Source organism: Wyeomyia smithii, chromosome 2 (assembly GCF_029784165.1).
Source record: "Wyeomyia smithii strain HCP4-BCI-WySm-NY-G18 chromosome 2, ASM2978416v1, whole genome shotgun sequence".
NCBI lineage: Eukaryota > Metazoa > Arthropoda > Insecta > Diptera > Culicidae > Wyeomyia > Wyeomyia smithii.
This window is the reverse complement of record NC_073695.1, coordinates 22,512,263-22,534,586: the sequence shown is the minus strand read 5'-3', so window position 1 is coordinate 22,534,586 and position 22,324 is coordinate 22,512,263. Positions and strand designations below refer to the sequence as shown.

The 22,324-nt window shown below is 38.3% G+C and overlaps 1 protein-coding gene across 2 annotated transcripts in view; it reads right to left on the bottom strand.

Moving 5' to 3' along the window:
* The window catches only part of LOC129725142 (uncharacterized), a 111,281-nt gene extending 89,364 nt beyond the window's left edge, over positions 1 to 21,917 (bottom strand). For both annotated transcript variants that reach the window (XM_055680617.1, XM_055680618.1), the window contains exon 1: positions 21,699 to 21,917. The gene's annotated coding sequence lies outside the window, so the exon portion shown is untranslated. The remainder of the gene's footprint in view (positions 1 to 21,698) is intronic.
* Between the last annotated feature and the right edge of the window lie 407 nt (positions 21,918 to 22,324).

Genomic DNA, 22,324 nt, shown 5'->3' with positions numbered 1-22,324 from the left:
CCGCGCGGTCACAGGACCATGCGTACAGGGATACGTATGTTTCGGTTTCCGAATATCCCATGTTCCACAGGACAACGCAGAATGAAGAAGTTTGGGAAAAAAAATTGCTATACGCACCGCTAATGCGGGGTAAGCGGCCATCCACATACCACGTGGACAGATTTTTGACGATTGTAGCTGACCCATGATTGTGGAGGCACTGTATCTCAAAATTGGTTTTCCATCTTTAAGGTACAACAATTCAGTAGCTTTCGCTTTGTATAGATCCATAACGGCGCCGGCCACGTCCTTATGATCGTTAGGGTGAGGAAGATTTTAAGGAAGGAACAGTCGTTGTTGTCGAAGACCGAGTTTACCTCTGCATCTCTACGACTGCGATAGAAAGGAAGGGTTGTGTCACCGTGGAATGTGACGGCTCATTTTTTTATCCTTATGAAAACGAAGAAAGGGCAATTTAACTTTCACGGTTGTGGAAGAGACATAAAAAAAAAAATTTTTTTTAAAATTTCTGACTTTTTTTTAAAGTGAGTTTTTTGAAGGACACAATTATTATCTTCAACTTTGCCACAGACACAATATCGATAAAACAAACCGTTTTGGCTCTGAAACTAGTTATATCATTCATAGGTACTCGGCTCAGTAAACTTGATTTATATGCCAGCATGTACAACAATGTTTTTTGTGCTAACAGGAAATCTAACTTCATGAGTGTTTCCTAAGCCGAGTGCCTATTATAAAGAAAATATTTTTAAAACCAAAACCGTTTGTTTGACTGGTATAATGTCTTCGGCAAAGTTGTGGAAAGAAAACTGTGATTTTTTTTAATTTTCAGTTTTTTTTCTCATAGTTCAAACAACTATCGTAGAAAAAATCAGATTTTAAAAGTGTTTTTGTTCTAGATACAAGTCGAATATAGTCTCCATTTTTTTCAAATCAACCATTTTATCTCAGATCCGTTATAAGTAGACAGTTTGAATGCCTAGAACTATTCTTCACATTTAAAAATGGGCATTCAAAAGGAAAAAAAAATTCTAACAAAAACTAAATATTTCGCACAAAAGTATCGCAAAAGTCGTTGTAACGTTTATCTTTTTTTTGACATCGATTTTCCGAATCGAATTATATATCTCAAATGTATCTGTCGTAACATACGTTGAAAACAATGTTAAAAGACACGAATTCCGATTGATTATTTTCATTCAATCCAAGCTCAAGCAATAACTTATAAGCAATGAAAAGTCCGACCAATTTCGTGAAATCACCATTCGAACGGGTTGCGGTCGCTCAACTGCTGCAACAATCCGTGTCGGATCACCGCTCAAATGTATAATTTTCAGGCCCAATTGCGCTAAGCACAAGAGATGTTTCACTCTCAATCCTCACGCTTTGTCAGTGATTGTGTGCAGCCAATCGATTCTAGAGGTGGCACACAAACACTTTTTACTTCGCACATAAACCGCATAAGGTTAGCCGTTTGCTATTCGCCTTCAACAATGAACGCGGGGCACCATCGTCGTCATGTCTGCCGCTTGTCTGTCTCTGTCGTGCATAAGTCCGCTCTATTGTTGTGCATGCAAGTTGCAGTTTTGTTTCGGCAAATTTTCATTGGCATTTTCTACAGCCGATGGTGAGAGACCATGGCCATCGCCAGCAGCAGCAGCAGGCAGGCGAGCTTCGTTCGATTTGAAACTGTTACTAACGAATGCGGGGGCCCTGCTTGCTGTTGTCCCGCCGATGCGCTTTTTGCAGCTCACTCTGTACCACCGTGTGGTTCGTGGTATGTGTTCAGTCAATAAGTTTGAAAGTGCGAGAACGGGGTTCGGGCGGGGGGTGAGACCAAAGAACATATCCCATGCATACTAAGCAGGTACCTCCCGGTTAAGCACCAGTTACCAACCATAAGACACTCATGTGGTGCGAAAATAAACAGAAAGGAAACTTACGACGAGTTGCAGCGTGGATGTGATTTGCAAGAAGGTGGCTGCCTCTGTGTGCGGTTGAAATCTACACTGTATGTGTAAACCACGTACGTAGTTAGTTGCATATTGTAGAGCTATACGCTAAGACAGGGTTTTTGGCCTTTGATTGACAAAATTAGTCGATTTATTGCTTTTTTGATGTTCGATGGTGTCGCTATTAGGAAAATAATAGTTCGAAGATCCTATTTTTCGCGTGAACAATCCTACCACTTTTTCATTGGGTTTCGGTCAATAGTAATAGTAACTGCTGCATTCGCAATTGCTGGTCAATGATTTGCGTAAATTATGTAAACAGCATGCCGTCTTTACTTCATCGCTCGAGTGCGGAGCAGAGTGTGGAGAGCAAATCCAAAGTCCAAACTTTGGACGTCAATCCGTGGTTATCTGTTTTGAACGATTCGGAGAAAATTTGTTACTGTATTAATTCTAAATTTCATGCGAGCATCATATTTCGATCACCGTTGATGAGTAAATAATGACTTTCCTTGCCCCTTCGTTGCGAGGTCGCAAATTTTCGACTCATCAGCTCTTCGTCCTCCTAACTGCCAATTCGTCACCATCATTAGTGTCCAATTAGCGTTACTTCGCGGAAACGGCGAGATTGAGGAAATTTTGTCACACGGAAGGTGCGAGAAAAAATCCCACATTTCGCACGGACGAACACCGCAGACAGATGATAAATTACCACCATCCGTCTGCTCAGGGCGGTTTGTTCCGAAGCGTTTGCCGTTTGCTAATTCAGAGTTGTACAACAATCGCATTGCGTTGGATCGCTTGACTGACCTCTTTTTGATGAACTACTAATTTGTGTCGATGGGGTTCGTAGCCTATCGAGCGTTGGCGTCTTTCGTGTTAAGATGATGGCTGAATGGAGATATTAGGTCATGTCGGTATTGTGGATATTGTTTACAACCACGTAATTGTAAGATTGCGTAATGGTGAATCATGTTTCTCTGGTTTGAATTTTCATTGAAAGATTGGTTGAGTTCATATGTTCTACTGGTGTTTTGAATCCAATCGCAAGTACCTTATTGAAAACGGATCTTATAGGGTTTCAGCAACAAAGGTCAGCAATGTTTCACTGATTCACTAATTGAGTGATGAAGCTTCAATACTCCCCCGATCGGTAATTAGCTTTTTGAAAAATAATTATCCGTTCAAGCCAGGACTTGTTCAAGCGTCGAAGCCTTCGAACCCCCCTTGAAATGGCAATCAACCGGTAACGAACGACCGGCAGCGGCTCTACTGTACCGTGACCACGCCTCATTACCGTGGAACAGCTGTTGGATTTTTTGCCAGTTTAAACGAGATTGTCGCGGGGCGTTCACAGCCAAAAGGCCAACGTTTGGAACGAGCAATGGCAATCGTGGAAGAACCGCGGCCGGACATATTCTCGCATTCCATCATTAGCCATTTGGTGGTACCAGCGAGAAACTTTCTGTGTTGCACACTGAGTACTCGCGACCTTAGACAGAGCGGTCGGGTAATTATTTCCACAAGTGACGCGAACGTGGTCAAGCCGTAAACTTGGCGTCGCGTGTGTTTCATCATTCTGTCCTTGTGGGTTTCTTGTTGCTTATTACCCTATCGTTAACGTTTACACTAAAAGGATCTGAGCGACCACCAATCAGCTGATGATACATTACCTAGTGACTCGAAACGTACGTTCGCACTTGGTGTCTACCTTCTGCACTTCCTCGTTGTCCCCTCTTTGGATGCTATGGAAATTCAACGGGGATGCCTCTAACCTAAGACTCCAAAACAAAGTACGTTTTCGAACGTACCTCCTAGGTTCATTGGCGTTGAAATGGTTAATTACTACTCAATAATAATAACCACCGCAGCCAGCTTTGTCTTTATTTCGTGTAATGCCAAGCGCGTGCAAAAAATGAAAATTCTCAAATCCAGTGCATTTATGCTAATTGCGGCTTAGATTCGGAACGGTGTTTTTTTGTTGTTGCTGATCGGTTTATAACCGAAATCGTCTGGTTTCAATCAATATTCAGCTCAGAATATACTGAGAATTGTACAGAGCTTTTTGTTAAATTGAACAGTTCACATAAGAATGAATGTCTTTTGGTTTTCTATTCGCAATTTTTGCGAGAATTTATTTGAGTCTCTTATTGAGAACATTTTAAAACCTCTATCGACAACGATTGGCCCCCACAAAATGTATGCACTCCGGTACTTGAAGTTGCGTCCGTAGTTGGTTTTGTGTGTTTTTTTTTTGTTTCGTAGCTCTGCCACTCACTACCAGCACAGCGACGGGTCGTCGATCGTGCGCGAACGTAAATAAGTGATATGGTCTTGAAATACTTTTTTTTTCGCCCTACGATTGTTGCTCTCAAAGCTACCAGGCCCCCCTCAACCCTCAACGTCGCCCCATCAATCGGACGGGAGGGAGAGGGCAAGCTTTCTGAACTTGAACAAACGAGCCCCGCGCGCATACCGCCTGCGAAAAAGAAATGCACATTTCAACGAGGTATTGTACTGTAGCGTTCATAAATATAGGCTTTTTATTGCCCGGCCTAACAATTTAATCTTCCCAGGCGTTTATCGGTTGTTTATGGATGTTGTACCTACTTTGTTTCGCCATTTCCTCCTATCTAAATTGCATTTGAACACATCTCTGACCGTGGGGTAGGATATTCTGCGGAAGAAGTGCGATTTGTGATTTTTTTTTTGCTCTCTCAGAGTTTCGATTCAAGGGTATTGATTCGAATGCTGCAGTTACGACGATGCATTGCTGCGGGATTAACGATACGGTGCGGTGCACGGTAACGGTTTGGGTTCATGTTGAAGTTAAACGTAATTTGTTTTTCAATGAGCTATACCGTTTTGATTCTGACTTCAAACAGTCTCGAACTTCGAACTCTTCAGAATAAAAGTCGAGTTAATATAGCCAGTTTGATTACAAGTATGATTTTTACGTTCCTTGGAATGGCCTTTACCCATAGCTATTTATTGTAGAACCACCTTCAGAGAATCAGCTGGCGTTGAAAAAAGTGACAGTCAGTATTCAGACGGTTTGCCTATTTATTAGATTAGCATTAATGTGTTCGGAGTTTGAATCAAAGCCAATTTCTGGCTTCTCGTTAGTTAAGTTCCAGTTCAGATCCAGATTAGTTTCAGTTTCAGTTCAGTTCAGTTTCAGTTTAGTTTCAGTTCAGTTTCCCTCTAGTTACAGTTTTGTTTTAGTTCGGATGCTGTTCAGTTACAGTTCAGTTTTAATTCAGTTCCAATTCAGTTTCAGATTGGTTTTACTGCAATTATAGATCAATTTCAGTTCAGTTTTATAACAATTTTAGTTAGGTTTCAGACAGCTTCAGATTAATTTCATTTAATTCTTAGTTTAAGTTCAGTGTCAGTACAGCTTCAGTTGAGATTCAGTTTAGTTTTGAGTTTAGTTTTACTACAATTATAGTTCAGTTCCAGTACAACTTCAGTAAGGTTTAATTTCAGCTTCATTGTAATTTCGTTTGATTTTATTTCTAGTTTTAGTTCAGTTTTGTTTTAGTTTCAGTTTAGTTTTACCATAACTTCAGCTAAGTTTCAGTTCAGCCTGAACTTCAATTAAATTTTATTTTAAGTTTTACTCCAGCTTTGTTCAGTTGCAATCCAGTTTTTGTTCAGTTTCAGTTTGGTTTAAGTTCAGTTTCAGTTCAGTTTCAATTAAGCTTTCCTGCAAATTTAATTTTGTTCCTGTTCAGTTTCAGTTCAGCTTACCTGCAATTCCAGTTATGCTTCAAGTAAACTTCAGTTAAGTTTCAGTTTTGTTTCTTTCAGTTTCAATCGAGTTTCAGTTAAGTTTAGATTCAGTTTCGGTTCAGTTTCAGTTTTAGTTTTAGTACAGTTTCAGCTCAGCTTTCCTGAAGTTTTAGTTTAGTCTCAGTTTTATTTCTGCTCAGTTTCAGTTTAATTTTAGGTTTATTTTTGTTCAGTTTCAGTTCAACTTCCCTTCAATTTGTTATGTTTCAGTATAATTTCAGTTAAATTTCAGTTGAATTTGAATTTTGTTTCTGTTCAGTTTCAATTTAGTTTCAGTTCAGTTTAGTTTTCGTTTCAGTTTGGTTTTACTATAACTTCAATTAAGGTTCAGTTCAGCCTGAACTTCAATTGAATTTTGTTTTTAGTTTTATTTCAACTTTGCTCAGTTTCAATATAGCTTTAGTTCAGTTTCAGTTAAGTTACAGTTCAGTTTCATGTCAGTTTCAGTTTTGTTCCTGTTCAGTTTCGCATCAAAGGTGGTTCAGCTTTTCTTCAACTTTGATTTTGTTTCAGTGTAATTTAAGTTAAGTTTCAGGTTAGTATCAGTTTCAGTTTCGTTTCTGTTCAGTTTCAGTTAAGTTTAGATTCAATTTCGGTTCAGTTTCAGTTCAGCCTAAACTTAAGTTAAATCTTATTTTTAGTTTTATTTCAGGTCTTTTCAGTTTAAAACCAGTTTCATTTTAGTTTCAGTAAAGTTTAAGTTTAGGTTCCCTGCAGTTTCAGTTTAGTCTCAGTTTTATTTCTGTTCAGTTCAGTTCAGCTTCCCTTCAACTTTAGTTATGTTTCAGTTCAATTTCAGTTTAGTTTCAGTTTTGTTTCTGTTCAATACCAATTCAGTTTCAGTTTACTTTAGGTTTCGTTTCAGTTAAGTTTACTATAACTTCAATTAAATTTCAGTTCAGCCTGAGTCTAAGTTAAATTTTATTTCTAGGTTTATTTCAGCTTTGTCCAGTTTCAATCCAGATTTAGTTCAGTTTCAGTTCAATTTCAGTTTTGTTTCTGTTCAGTTTCAGTTCAGCTTCCCTTCAATTTCAGTTATATTCAGTTAAATTTCTGTTAAGTTTCAGATTCAGTTTTGTTTCTGTTCAGTTTCAATTTAATTTCAGTTCAGTTTACATTCAGTTTCGGTTCAGTTTCAGTTCAGTTTCAGTTGAGCTCCAGTTTACTTTTACTATAACTTCAGTTAAGTTTCAGTTCATCCTAAGCTTCAGTTTAATCTTATTTTTAATTCTACTTGAGGTTTGTTCAGTTTTAATTTGGTTTTATTTCAGTTTCAGTTAAGTTTAGGATCAGTTTCAGCTCAGCTTCCCTGCAGTTTTTGTTTAGTCTCAGATTTATTTCGCTTCAGTTTCAGTTTAATTTTAGTTTTGTTTCTGTTCTTTTTCATTTCAGCTTTCCTTCAATTTCAGTTATGTTTTAGTATAGTTTCAGTTAAATTTCAGTTGAATTTCAGTTCCAGTTCTGTTTCTGTTCAGTTTCAATTAAGTTTAAGTTCACTTTAGGTTCCGTTTCAGTTCAGTTTTACTGAAACTTTAATTAGGTTTTAGTTCTGTTTAAACTTCAATTTCATTTTATTTCAGCTTTGTCCAGTTTAGCCAGCTTTAGTTCAGTTTCAGCTCAGTTCCAGTTAAGTTTCAGTTTAGTTTTAGTTCAGTTCCAGTTAATTTTCAGTTTTATTTTCAGTTCGGTTTTAGTACAACTTCAGTTGGGTTTCAGTTCAACTTCAACTTTAGTTTAATTTCATTTACCTTTATCAACAGTTTTAGTTCAGCTTTGTGCAGTTTCAAGTCAGTTTCGGTCCAATTTCAGTGAGGTTTCAATTATATTTCTGCTCAATTTTAGTACAACTTTAAATAGGTTTCAGTTTCAGTTGTTTCAGTAGAGGTTCAGTTCACTCCAGTCCCTTTTTCGTTCACTTCAGTTTCAGTTGGTTTCCAATTCAGTTTCAGTTCAGTTTGACTTAAGTTACAAATTAGTGTATGTAGATTTTTTCTTTCATTTCGTTGAAGTTCTATTAGTCCAAATATTGAAAAACCATTCCACAAAATGTTTTTCTCAATCAGTTACCTACACAACCAGGACAAGTTTTATGCGTATATGTTGTGAGAACAAAAAAATAGATTCATGCATCTTAAATATTACACTGCACAATGGTCCAGAAACCAAATTTAGGAAGAAATTTGGGTTTAGAGCTCTATAGCAACATTTTATAGAAAACCTTTTTTCTACAAAGTTGTTACATATGATAAAGCGCTTATTGAAAAATTATTAAAAAAAGTCGTTCAAAGACAGTTTTGAGATGAATCTTGAAATAAAAAAGTTAGAGCGCAAAATGTGTTTTTTTTTCAATATAAATCGGTTGTTTTCAAAGATAGAGAAAAAATTTTTTTTACAAAGTTACTTAAAATAAATGGAGCTATAACATTGTAGAACAAATTTTTTTTCTATCTACAAAGATAAAAAAGTTAGATACTTGATTGCATCGAAAATGTAGGTTATCCTAATTTTTGATAATTTTTCAATAAGCGCTTTATCATATGTAACAACTTTGTATGAGAAAGTTTTTCTCTAAAATGACCCAAAAAAATCTAAAATAGACCCAAATTTCCACCTAAATTTGGTTTCTGGACCATTGTGCACTGGTAAACACAGAATTTATCCTAGAGCTCAAACTAGAAATAAAAGATTATAGTCTTTTAACCATTCCTGGGAATTTTGGTGCTGCTAGCAATGATAACTTCTCTAGAGACTCAAATCCCGCAAGCAAACGTAGAAGCGACGAACCCGGCAAGCTATAACTCAGCGACCTTTTGACGCACTTCTGCATTAGTGAGGGGCATAAAAACTTTTCAAAGGTGACTAAAAGTGTTCAAATCGAGAAATCGATTGAATAGTTTTTAATGGAAATCTGTCTGGTATATCGGAATGAGTCAATTCTAGGGTGGTGTACCGGTGAAACAAAAACCGGTAAAACCGGTAAAACCGATATTTTTTCCAATACCGAAATATCGGTATTAGAGAGGCGAAAAAACCGGTATTTTCGGTATTTTTCTTTAAATTGAAAAAAAAAACTTGGCACAATAATCATAAATCATTGTTAGGCTAATGAATGCTACTCACTTAGGATTTACAAATCACATGACGATGTATATGTATAATAAATACATTTATACAGAAGCAACATTGAATAATAATTTATCAATTATAATATTTATCAAACTGTTTATCAATTTTTGTTATCTTTTCTGTTTGTTCTGCTCGGATTCAGACGATTTGTTTGTTTGTATCGATAATATGTCAAAAAACTTCATAGCAATAAAGCAAAACATTTATGTTTTAAGTAGAACAGCTAATCTCTTTACACACTTATACTCACAGTGGCAACGCAAGGGTTTTGAACCTACCAGTTTAACTACAAATTATGAAAATCATAGTATGAGGCAGTAATCACAATCATCTCAGCGAAGAAACGCAAGTCATTATTCATTTTGTACTATTTGAAAGTAAAACTAAAAAAACAATAAATGAATATAAATTTGGATTAGGACAGTGGTGGGCACCATTCCGCTAATTCGCTATTTAGCGACGCTAAAATTTAGTTAGCGATTTAGCGATTTCGCTAATTTTTGAGCTGGTTAGCGAAACTGTTAGCGTCGCTAAAATTTTGGCCTTCGAAACGCTAATCGCTAATTCGCTAAATTTTGTAGAGAAGCGACAAAACATATTTAGAAAAACTGTGAATTGCTGATGGCGTACGTAAATTGCTTCGAAAGATGAACATACTTTACTGCGAAAGTTACTTTTGTCAGTATTTTTACCCTAGAATGGAGTTCCAGTTATCGTACAAGCCACAGGAGCATTTTGAAGAACAAGCACAAGGTCTAGATTGAATTTTCGCCACACCAAGAACTTTGGTAAATTGCAATGCGCTTGAAATTATGACAACTTTGGTTCTACTTTTTCGATTCGGATAATAATTGAGTTTTTATGAAAACATTCCTAAGAGTATTTATTTTCAATGCAAGCTTAATAACTTCTGTTATTCTTGTAGGTAATTGTTTTCGCTTGTTTAACCAAAACAGATCAAAGTGGTCCAGATCTTACAAAACACGAGCAATAAATATAGCGATATGACTATTTACATATTAAAAAGCGTTTAGCGTTTAGCGTTTAGCGATTATCGAGCAAAATTTTCCGGTTAGCGACTTAGCGACTAGCGTCGCTAAATTTTCGGTTAGCAGTGCCCACCACTGGATCAGGGATTCATTTTTTGTTGATACAAAGTGTTTACAGGATGAAATAATCAACCAATAAAGAATTTCATTCTAAAAATTACTGCTCCTCGAAAAGATGAAATTTAATTTCACTTTTATTGGAAACTAGCTGAATGTACCCGGCCTCACTCGTGTAAAAGTTTCTGCTTTTTCTCTATTTTTATATATGTTTTACCAACCTTTCATTTCAAATATTTATTTCTGTTTCAGTTACAAACATGTTTATATGTCGAATTTTTCGTTTCTCCATCAGGAGCTAAAGTTAAGAAAATAATTATAATAATAAATAATTTGAACGAACTGTTTAAAGAGCATCAAACAGCATAAAGAACTATTTACCCTCGATTCATAAGGATTCGTAAAAAGTAAATTCTGGTCTGATCGTGATTTCTTTTTTTTACTTCTTTCATATACTCTTCTCAACAGTTTTTCTACGAATTTTCAAGTTATTCGCTAATTTGAAACTAAGTTTCGCGATGTGAAAAAAAAATTGAATGAAATTCTTCCTTTTTTTTTTTTGTTATTACATTAGTTTCGAAGTTATGTTCTTTGTACTCATATCACTAGATTCATTTATTGAAGTTCTTGAAACACTGTTATCCAGTGTTGTATCTGGATCGTTTACCACAAGAGATCAGAACAATGGTCACAGAGCTCCTAATCTTACAAAAAAATCTGGATCGTAATGAAACATAGGTACTCATAAATGCAAAAACATAATCATGCATCGACACGTCCATACATAGATGCAACTTGAAACGCTAAGCACAAAATAAATTTCTAATCCAAATTTATGTAGGTAACGTCTTCGGCAGGTTTTTGCATAAGACTGCTGCAGAAAACCGGCCGAAGAAAACCACTACCGGAGACGTTCGACACACTATATCTTTAATAATTTTTCAGTTTTATAATTACTTCCCCAAACTAGGATTTTAAGAATTTTGTAGTTGAAAAAGTAGGTTTAAAGACCACGAGTCACCCCTGGTTTGTATTAATCCGAAAAAAATGAAAATACCGGTTTTTACCGGTTTTACCGGTTTTTATTTCTATGAATACCGAAATACCGGTTTTTCGAAAAGTCGGTAATACCGACCACCCTAGTCAATTCCTTTGTATGACACTCTTAAAAGTGCTCTTACTAAAAAAACTCACTTTTCAAGCAAAATTACAGCCTTTTCGCGGTGAGGAAGGAAAACTGATGGCTGACCTTACACGTTTTTGCCAGTAGTCATTCGATAGAAATCGCACAGAAACGGCTTACGGTTAAAAATCTTGATTGATTCGTGTTTTTTTTTCTATTTCGTCTGCTCTCTGATCAAGTAGCAACCGACCGAGGGGGTAGTACTTGAAGTACATAAACGAAAAAAAAACAGCACTCCCAAATCGCGTTGCTCGAGGCTCGATGCCGAACGACACACGGCACGGGTGGTGGATGGCGGATGGCGGCGGCGGTTGGGGCAAATGATAGAAATATCTTACATACAATCAATTCGTTGACCTTGAAACAAATTCATGCCGCCGCTGCTGTGGCAAAGTGGCTTTGAAAGGGAGTGCTGAATGTAGTCCAGAATAGTCGCCTAGCGACGCTGAGTGCAGCACCGTCAGTCTCAGGTAGGAAGGGAAATTCAACGAAGCGCACGGTCCCTCTGTGTTGGTGCGCGCGATTGATCGCCGTGTTCAGTGCCCTGGGGCAGTGTTAGTGACAGTTGCTGCTGAAATCAGATCGTCACGCTGAAAACTTGCGTGTACATAGATTTGCATCACCCCCCGAACAACGGTTTTGCAAACAGCCTCTGAGTCAGCTGAAACAGAGAGCGGCGTCGATCGCACATAGGAGCAGCGTAGAGCGAAACGCGATCGATAGATAGGTAGAGAAGCAAGTCGGAGACGACAGGAAATTTACATAACAAGAATCGTAACATTCTGATGACGATTCAAATGAGAAGCTGGGAGGTTGGTCGGGTTTTACCGAGTAGTTGAAGTTGTGGTGCACGCGGAAATTCGAGAAAAACTTAACCACAAAGTTTATGAATTCTTAAAGCAATAATATGTAAAAATGCAAATAATTTTAAAATGTCAATTGGTATAAATTTAAACTCTAACCTATCGACTGTAAGATCGCATCCTAGAATTACACTTAGGCTGGCAATTTCCACTCGCTCCCTGCTCAGGAATGAAAGCTTCCAATCCCGACGAATCAATTCATCAACCGCCGTAGAACACTCCCAAGGAGAGTGACTGTCATTAGAATTAAATAATGCTAAAAGCAGCAGTCAGCCGGTAATTGTATAACCTACGGCGCGGCGAAGTTATGTTCCATTATTATCGCGAAATGTCGATACAGACGAATCGGTTAGGCAGGCGAATAACGGGCGCAATTCCCTAGTGAAACGACGCTTACACTGCATACACATTCGAGAAGGCGTGAGTTGCGAGACCGCGATCAGCTGAGCGATTCTTATTTATTGACATTTGGTTTTATTCTTCAGTGCAAAAATCGATTGTTGCGCAAACATGACGGTTGACAATCGAATCTCTGTGCTAGCGAAACGGGAGAAAAAAAAACATCGAATTGGTAGAACAAAGAGACTGTAGATACAAGCAACGAGGAGCTTAGTTCTAGTTTCACGCTAAAGTAGTTTTAAAATTTATCGATTATATACAAGAATGCACATAACTTTCGAATCAGCCAATCTGTTTTCCAATGAAGCTTTCATGTGTTGTTATTCTGTAGACGGTTACCACCCTCCACGTGTAATAAAGAATGTTTCGAAATTATCCAACTTCAGTCAAGCAGCACGTCCCGGTTTGAGTTTCTAATCTGCATAATCCTCGTCCATCGGTCAGAGCGCCGTATTAGCAGTAGTAATGGTTGTCGTATGCCGCGTGCTGTATTCAGATATACAGCTGTTGATGATTCATCATATTTTACCGCGATCGCCATCAGTGAGGTGTGTGCCCGCGCGACGTTTGTGAGAAATTGCGGCACGCGGCGGGTTGTAAATTCAGTGGAAAAAATCTGCTCTACAATAAATAGAGCGCAGACTGGTTCGCAACGCGACGTCATTTTGGAGGCGGGGTGAAACATTTGTTTCTAGTAACACAAAACAAACTGCAGAGATTTTTCAATAGAAGTAATTTCTAAACAGCATATTTATTACCGAAAAAAGTTGATAAATACAGCTTTCCTTGAGAAAGGCTACCAAAAATGGTCGAAACGTCTGGCAGTTCAACTTGATTATCGTCCTTTTAAAAACGGCTGAGAAAGCCGAATAAAAACTTTAATTTCTACTTTTCTTTGAGAATCTCCAAACACTTTTTGTTGTGTCAGCATTCTGCATTAACAATAGGAGAGCGATTATTTTTTAGTTCCTGCTTAGCCGTTGTTTGTGATTATTCGTAAGGCGACGTAAGGCGAAATCAGGCGACTTAACATCCATGCTTTTCCTTTTTTGTCTGGTGCTTAAACCACGAAGACAAAAGTGTGCGAATTTTTGCATTCATTTACCTCGATTAGGCTCAACAAAAACATGTGATATTTTTGCCAGTATATTGCTAATCCTCGAACTTAGTTTCGTTCCGTTCATTATGCTTAGATTTCGTGCGCAAAATTTCAAGGTCAACTGCAGTTGGCATGCTAGAGCTAAATCATTCCGTTTACATGACCTTGCCCCGCCGAGGGGTTTCACTGAGCAGTAAATGAATAATATTAATTTTACCCGGCACAACAATCTTCGGTCGGGGGGGGGTTTCTCCATAAATATGTTAAAATAACAACAGCTCACGTCCACCCCCATTGGGTAATTCAACGAAATTCTCTTTTTCTGTTGCAAGTTGGTAATTTCGTTTGCTTTTCGCTGCAGTTTTGTGTTCGTGCGCGATAGAGCTAAAAAGCGACCGCCAAACAGCTGTTCAACCCAAAAATTGAGGGCACATATCAGAAATGATTGTGTATCGTGCCAGGTAATAATAACTAGCTTCGAAAGATGGATCAAACTATGATACGAAACGATGCAAATACTATTTTTCAATGTGTAATAAACACACAAGTTACCATTCTATAATTCCCAGAAAAATAACGTTGAAAAAATCTTTGCAGTCAACGTTTCTCCTTGGAATTGTATTCAATAAACCTAATTCATGTTTGTACTCTATAACACATCTCGGCAGTTAGCAAACTGTGCTCTAGTATTGGCTGGCAAAACGTGGTAAAAATAAGCATCCACAAATGTACCGCAAAGTAGTGGAGAAAAAGTATGAAAACATCAACACAGGGCGCAACACAAGTAGACAACGCTGTTGAGCCTACAATGTGCGCGGTATGCAAGCGAGTAACAATTTGCGTGAAGCTTTCAGGTTGGGTGAGTTTGTTTATGCACTCGCAGCAGCAGACATAACAAGCATCAACCGTTTCGTAGCCGTGTGTCACAGTGTGCAGCCGAGGCGAGAAGTCTAGTAGCAAGTTGCGATCAAATAGCTTACTCCAAGAGCTATTCTGTGTAATTTTTTTGGCTATTTTGAACAAATTACTGCCGGATGAAATAATACTCTACAGCGTTTCTCGTTGCATTTACACCTAGCCTAGCTACTGGAACATCGCAAAACTAGCCACACCGGTGCGGTAACCTAAGTAAATAAATCAACAAAACCGAACGGTCAGCTAGTCACCACTTTGGTGGTGGTGGTGGAGCCGGAGAAGTTTCTCGTGCATTCTGCTCGTTTGCAAACCCCGGTTCAACCTTTTGGCGGTAGAAATAAAAACGTCGGTTTTATATAAGTAGCGCAGCACTAGGCCATAGGCGAGGTAATTGCGGTGACACTTGCAGAATTCATCCATTCGGGATGTGAAAGTACTTGATTTACTTGAGGGTATAATTACCGAATGAAGGACGGTGAGCAGTTCGAGGGTGATTCTGGTATTAGCTGTACATGGAAATCTTGAACCGTCAAATTGTATTTACAACGATCTGTTGCTGCTCAGATGAATAAATTCAAAATTAATAACTTTTTAGAAGTTCAATCATCATTCATCTATTTTTCCCTTAGATGTTGTTTTCTTGGAAGACTTCAACTTCAATTATTAGCAAGTTCAAGCACAACACTCTTCACTACCGGGACATCGACGTAGCAGATTTTTCTAACCAATTATAGTCATGCGTTCTTTATTCAGCACAACTGAAGCAGATGATTCGTTCCAAATTTTGAAACTCACATCATTTGCTTTCATCCTTTTGACGTAGGACTACGTCCCACCTTAGCAGAAAGAATTTTGAACGCCAAAATCTTGATCGAAAGGTGAAGAATACCTTTATATTTTTTATATAAAAGTTACCAAAGCTTTTCTTTTTTGAACGATAGGTGAAGTTTTCCCCAAACTTTTAGTGCGATAATCAGCATACAAATCAATTGGAAAAGCAGTAGATCTATACAGTAAGAGACTCCACCCTTTTTGCAAGTCAAGTAAATTTAGCAGTTTCGCAAGACTTGAAGAAATTTCATGTCGTGTGTAATTCGAATGAACGAAAAACTAATCTCATTTCATGTTGGCAAACAGCGAAACTGAATTGATGGAGCTCTCAGCTACACCAACAAAACATAACATGATAATGTAGCGACTAGAAAAAAAGACAACCAAATTTTTCTTGTGTCGGATGGAAGCAGACATCGTCTGGGAAATGTGAAAAAGGTCAAACTATAACCGTCTTTCTTGAAACTTTTCAATATTTTGTATTGGGCTTATAACTTCTGCTCAGAGAATCACTAGCGTGTAGGAAAATATCCTTTACTGTGAGAACAACTGCTTTCACACGTCCTTGCTTGAAGAGAGCAGCGAATCGTGTGTATCTGAGTAGCTTGCAAAAACCCCCGCAGTAGAATCTGAGGTATCTCTCCAAGGAGATAATAAACTGGTGGGAGCTTTCTCACACTAAAGGACATTACGCTCAATAGCTACACAACAGAGCACACTACAGTGATTATACTGTGTATCTTTTAGGCAAATAAGGGGAGTATTTAGGTAGAAAAGTAGATTGCGTTGTTTGCTCTGCATCTCGAAACTTAAACAACAATATCCAGCCGCCCATCGCGCATGTTTGCTATCGAATTTATCTCAGCAGTGCGTACCGCGGTGAACTTCTGTGGATTCTCAAGAGTGATTTATCACTGTTTTTTTGCTCAGCTGTGGTGTAAGCAGCAAATGTATTATTTTTTTTGCGAGCGGCAGAAACACAACACAAAGCAAAACACGCAGCGCTCATGCTGGGCAATATTCGGCAGAGTCTTTTCACATATTGAGGAGTAAATCAGCCTGTTTTGTATGAAATGTAATGAATATTCCAAAACGAAGCCAGCATCTTCTACAATGGGTTACAATCGCTTTTGGGAGCAACCATAACCATTTTCTACACGAACAATAAAAACGGTCCTTATCAAAATCACCGCATTATATATGCGAAAAGTTTGTTATACTAAATAGTTTAATGAATCTTAATTTTTTGGCCAGTGGTGATGATGATGATGATGATGGTCCCGCCACATACCCCTGCAAAGGTTTGAGCTGGACGATTTATCTATAGATAATTAATGTAGTCACATTTTAATCAGTTATGCAACATTGAAAACTTTAATTACGAAACCTAAAACGTATTCGAAACAAATTATAATCCCTAAACTATTTTAATTTATTCATTCTATTTTTTGACAATTATATACAGTCTATACCAGTGGTTCCCAACCGTTTTGACTCCGCGGCCCATTTTGCTAAATACCAAGAGCTTCGCGGTCCCATTTGCGAAACACAGAGTGCTTCGCGGCCCCCAAAAGAACTTCAGAGACAAATTTTGCAATACGAGGGCACATTTCAGTCTCATATCGTCTTGCAGTTCTGGTTTGTTTCACATTTTGGTCCTAATACGCAGAAGAGTTGAAAATCCGCTTTCACAGGGTATCTAGAAATGTCGAATCTGTCAAATTTACCAAGAGCTTCGCGGCCCGCTTGAAAGCCGCGGCCCCCCGGTTGGGAAACACTGCGTTAGTAATTTCATTGTGATGTCATATACTTTTAGTTATGTGAAAACATCTGATTTTGTACTAAATAATTGTCAATCGCGGGAGTGGTTACTTTTCTCATTTAATTCAAAAAAAAATGACTGCTGGAGCAAAAGTGAAAGTGAAAGCTGCTCTAAGTGAAACAGCGTGTCGTGATTGGTTCCATCGCTTCAGAAACGGTAAATTCTTTGTTAACGACTATCTGCGTGGAGGAAGGCCAAAAACCTTCGAAGACATTGAATTGTAGGAATTGCTCTACAAATATCCATGCTAAACGAAGGTACAGCTTGCTTCGGTATTGACCAAGTCGTTCCAAGCGAATGCATGCTATTTCGAAATAAAGTTGCATTTTTATTAAAAAAATATCGAGAACTTTGTTGCGCACCTAATAAAAACCGGCATGAGGCAATTTGTAAAAATATCTACACTACAAAAAAACATGTAAACAAATATTACATTTTTATTCAGAAAAAAAATTTCAGTTGCACTCAAATAAATAGATATCACGAAAACGAATGTTAATCAACAGAAGCATTTTGGTTCGAAGCTACCAAAAGAATAAGGAAGAATTGAATAAAAATAAAATTACTCTTAAAAAGTTTAAATTAAAAATATGCCGTTAAATTTTTTCTTCAGGAAATTCACCATGCATCCTGGAATATTTACCAAAAACTTCTCAAAGTAATAACTTCGAGTTGTAATAAGAATTATGTAGACAAAAATATAAATGCCAGTGTGTCACGACTCACGACCGCAAGATTGAACTACATGGAACTAACATTACGATAGATTATCTCATATCGTCGTTTTCGTGCAACACTGCACAACTCAAAAGTAATAGTTTCAAGAAAAACGCGTTCGAAAATTAGCGTTGGAAATTACATTTAAAATTTTCAACAAAACTTTAAATTCAACTTCCACTCATTAAACATTTTTGGGTCTATAAGGCACATGCTATGACTACGTGGCAAAAGCTATGCTATGATCTTTACTAACTTTATAAAGAAATTTCGATTTGAGCAGCAAAGGCACTTCTACTCATAACTCCCAACCTTACGTGAATGTTGAAACGGGACTCGTGGGAAGAAAACTTACTTTAATTGGCATCGTTAGACATCAAAAATTCAAAAGTTATTTCGTGCCAAGTTCGCACGAAACCAACAATATCATCAATGTATGTAACTTTCATCCAACCACCGCGCCGCTGCTGCTACTGCTACCACTCAGTTAGGACCGCCGTCCTAATGGCCATCCACTAGTAAAATGATTGGTTTGAGCAGAAGTAGGTTCTGTTCAATTTTAATTAGAAATTTGGTATTTATTTTTAGTATTTTGTCAAAAACAAAATGTCAAGTGTATTTTTTCAGCAGTCGTTCTAGGACAGTTTTTCTATACAACCAAAGGATTCCGAGTTACCAGACTTTGTTTAAGGTATTTGATAAAAAACTACCAAATTTTCAACTTTATTCTTGCAACAAGTAAATTGTGCATTTTTGATCAACCAATTGCTGAGAGTCACAAATAACGTTATCACGAAAAAGACGTATTTTCATCGATTTCGCAATAAGAAATCTGATTATTATGAGCTTTTTATTTTGAAATTGCCACCAGAACCACTATTGGCTTTATATTTTATAGATTTAAATTAAATCTTTGCGAAAAATTGCCTTACATTTCTCTATTCGGAACTTCCAACGAAAAGTTCTGAGATAACTTCAAGAGAAGGTCACTTTTTTAGATACTTAAATGAGTTTTGCCAAGGGCCAACGTTTAGAAGCGACGAACCCGCCGAGCAAATAATCACAGTTTTGGTTGAAAAACTTTAATCTTTTCAAGGCAATGCTTATTACGGATTAGCTTACCGTGAGGAATAAGAAAACACATGAAAATTTAATCCGAGGTGGTCGAGGTGGTATTGTATTTGTGCAAAACCCTTCTACACACAGCTGTCCTAATTTCCCTACAGTTTTTTATGAACGTGATAAATAAGCCTTTTTTAAGCTTTTTTCCACGTAGCACATGTTTAAACATAATAATCCAGTTTGCGAAATTTAATTTTCAGTACTTACTGACTAGTTAGAGATTGCTTCAGTACTAAATTAAATGCAACAATTTAAGTAATATTTTTATCATTAAAAAAACAGTTCAGTTATTCGTCCAACTAATTCTCGATATAGCTAATAACGTTTTGTTTATAAAGAAAATGAGGAACATCGACTATGATCTTGCAAGCTAATTTTTTTCTTATTCAAGCAGGATCAAATTTTAAAGAACAATTTTTTCAACGCTAACTCCAACGTTTCAAATGGTTGAAAACGGAGTTAGAGTTTTTGATGTAAGCATAGAAAATCTTTAGAAGGAAAATGGGAATTTTTATCAAAATAATTAATTTTAATAAAATTGTATTTTTGGTGGAAATTCACATCTAAATCACTAAACAAAGTTGATTGATAGATAAGTAATGCAAAAATGTACCCATGAAAAGCCACAGTGTGACTGAACACTAATTTACGCACAATACCATAGTTACGAATGATACTTTACCCAAGATGTTGAAATCTTGAGCTACGCAAACGGGAATATTCTTGTCTCAATCGGAATTCCCACGAAGGAAAACACCGACCGCAACTTCAAGACCAATTAAGCCCAGACCGCTGACAGAATCTGTGTTCCCTTTTGTGTTGTGAAATGATGAAATTCAAGTCTCTTCCATGTCATGTCAAAACCCCCCGTCGAATCCAAACCACTCTGGAATAGGGAAGTATAAGGTTCTGTCAATGATATAACCGTTTATTTATCAACATTACGTGATTGAAAAAGAAAATACTACACTCCAGCAGTCGGCTCTCTATAGGCCGAAATTTGACGCATATCACGCGCACACATTAATGGTGTTGGCAAATGGAGCACCAGAGAGAAAGAGAATCACCAAAGTAACACACGTTCCACGTGTGTGTTGGCAAGCCATTCAAAAATGCACGGTTCATGGATCACAGTAGCAAGCCTCGTTAAGTTCTGTTACAAAAAAAAAGACTCAAATACCTCCAACCTGCTCTAGCTCGGATCGCTATCGAATGCAGTTCCCGATGTGCGGTTGGTTACAATTCACGAGCACCGTTTTATCAATACACTTCTCTTCAGCGATAACTTTAGCAGTCCAATCGGTCTCTTTCTGAAAGTATCTTGACTTCATACTTGCAGTAATCACTTCTTACATCGGTATCATTCGCTATCGCCGTAAGAGAAAAGCATTTACGTTTCCCTCCAGCGGCAATCGCCGTGCATTTTACACTTAAAACTATCGCTTTCAACTGGCTCAGTTATATGCGGCGGCAAACGGTTCAACAAAAAAAAAAAAAAAAAATGGTGGAATCGGAACACGGTCTCAAGTGACCATATCAAATCACGGAGTGCATAAGAAAAAAAAACTAAAAATTTAATCATGTCACATATCGGACACCACAGAAACTGCAAATGAGCGGTACGATGCACGATTACAATAAAAATGGCAATTTTTCTTCTCGATTTTCTTGGCGGGTTTCGGTTGGCGTTCGGTGCACCGTACAACCACAACAAAAAAGAGCATTTTTCATTATTTCAACACCACATTGCCCGAACAAGAAAAAAACCGAGCACGATACGAATTGTTCATTTAATGTAGCTTCCTTCAGTCCATCCGTCGTGGTTGCATTTTTTGCGCTCTGTTCGTCGGGTTACACAAAGCCGAATGTTCATCTGAAACCACTACCAACGAATAAAACAGTGCACGTGAATTGTTTATTTACATGGGCAGTTTTTCGTCTGTTGTTGCCTCCCAGTTTCTTTCCGCAACAATCAGATTTTTCCAACTAAAACTAAACGCTCTATTTGTGTCCACAGTTTCTGTCGCTTATATAACATTATTTCAGCTCGGCGATGATTTGGTCAAAGACTGTTTTACATTTTTCGTTTCATACCAACAACTCCAACGATGAGGAGCACTCTATCGGTTCTGTACGCGCGCTAAAGCACTTTTTCGAGTCCGCGAACTCGAAAATTTATAACTAAATCGCAGCTGACTCTAGTACAAAGGCGGGCCGCCGCGCTATGCTGTCCTCGTACCTTTTTGATTTCCCCACAAAAAAGTACGAAACAGTTCGAATACGCGCTTGATTCAAGTCGCTTGTTTTGATATTCGGTTTGCACGTGTGTGCGTTGGTCAGTGGATGGCGGACAGGTTTCTTCCATGACGAAAAGAAAGTACATGCAGTAACTACTTCCTTTCCGTCCTTGGGTTGATACTTTTTATCGCATCGTTTTCCTGCCCCACTTGCTGATCTTCAAGTTCAAGAGTCTCATCATCATCGCGACACGGTGGTTGCACAACGGGGTCTCGACCCAAAACTGATTCACGCCCCAGAAGGGTTCCTTCGAGCGGTGATGATCGGGGTTCGTCTCTTGTCGCCTTCCGGCAATCACTTCTACAACACACAGTCCACCGCTTGCGATGCTTGAATTGACTGACACTAAGCGCAATCCGACTTGGCAAACCGAACGATGTCAATTTATTCGCCGGTAAATTTTCTGTGGGCTAGGCTTTATACACTAAATGTTGATGTTGCAAACGAAACAGAAGAGAAAAAAAACACACCAGCTTCGACGTTAAGACGCTGCAAAGCGCATTTGGCCGGGGCACCTCGAAAGCTTCAGCAAACACTTCAAGGAAGAAAAGTGGCCCCCAGCAGCCACACAATACAACGCCGTGCGCGCGGTAGAGAGCACGAAAAACACTCAGTGGCCAAATGCAAAACGGTTGGTACACTTGCACGCCACGTTCGTCGCTTTAAACCTTTACACGTCCGTTCTAAGCGCGATATCGAAGACAACTGGAGCCCAAAGGTGAAACGGTTGCCCCAGTAGACCTGTTGCTCGGCTCGGATCACCGCAAAAGTTCGCTCTCCGGTTGCATATTTCTGACGTGCGTGCATGTCTGTGTGTGCGTGTGGGCGCAGGTGAGAAAGAAAATGCAAGAGAGTGAGAGGCGAAGCATGCGAAGAGAGCTTCTTGTGGGGGAGTTAGGTTGGGAGTGCGATTGAAAGCTCGTGCGTTTGAGCTTTGCAGTGCACACAGCGTGAGTTTCGGGAAGAAAGCTGCAGTTGCAGCTTTTGTAAGGCTGCTGGGGAGCGAAGGTAATGCAGTGAACTTTCAGTGGTATTTAGGGAATACCTGGGCCGAACACGAATGCTTCTATTTGTTGCTCCCAGTGCTACACAACAA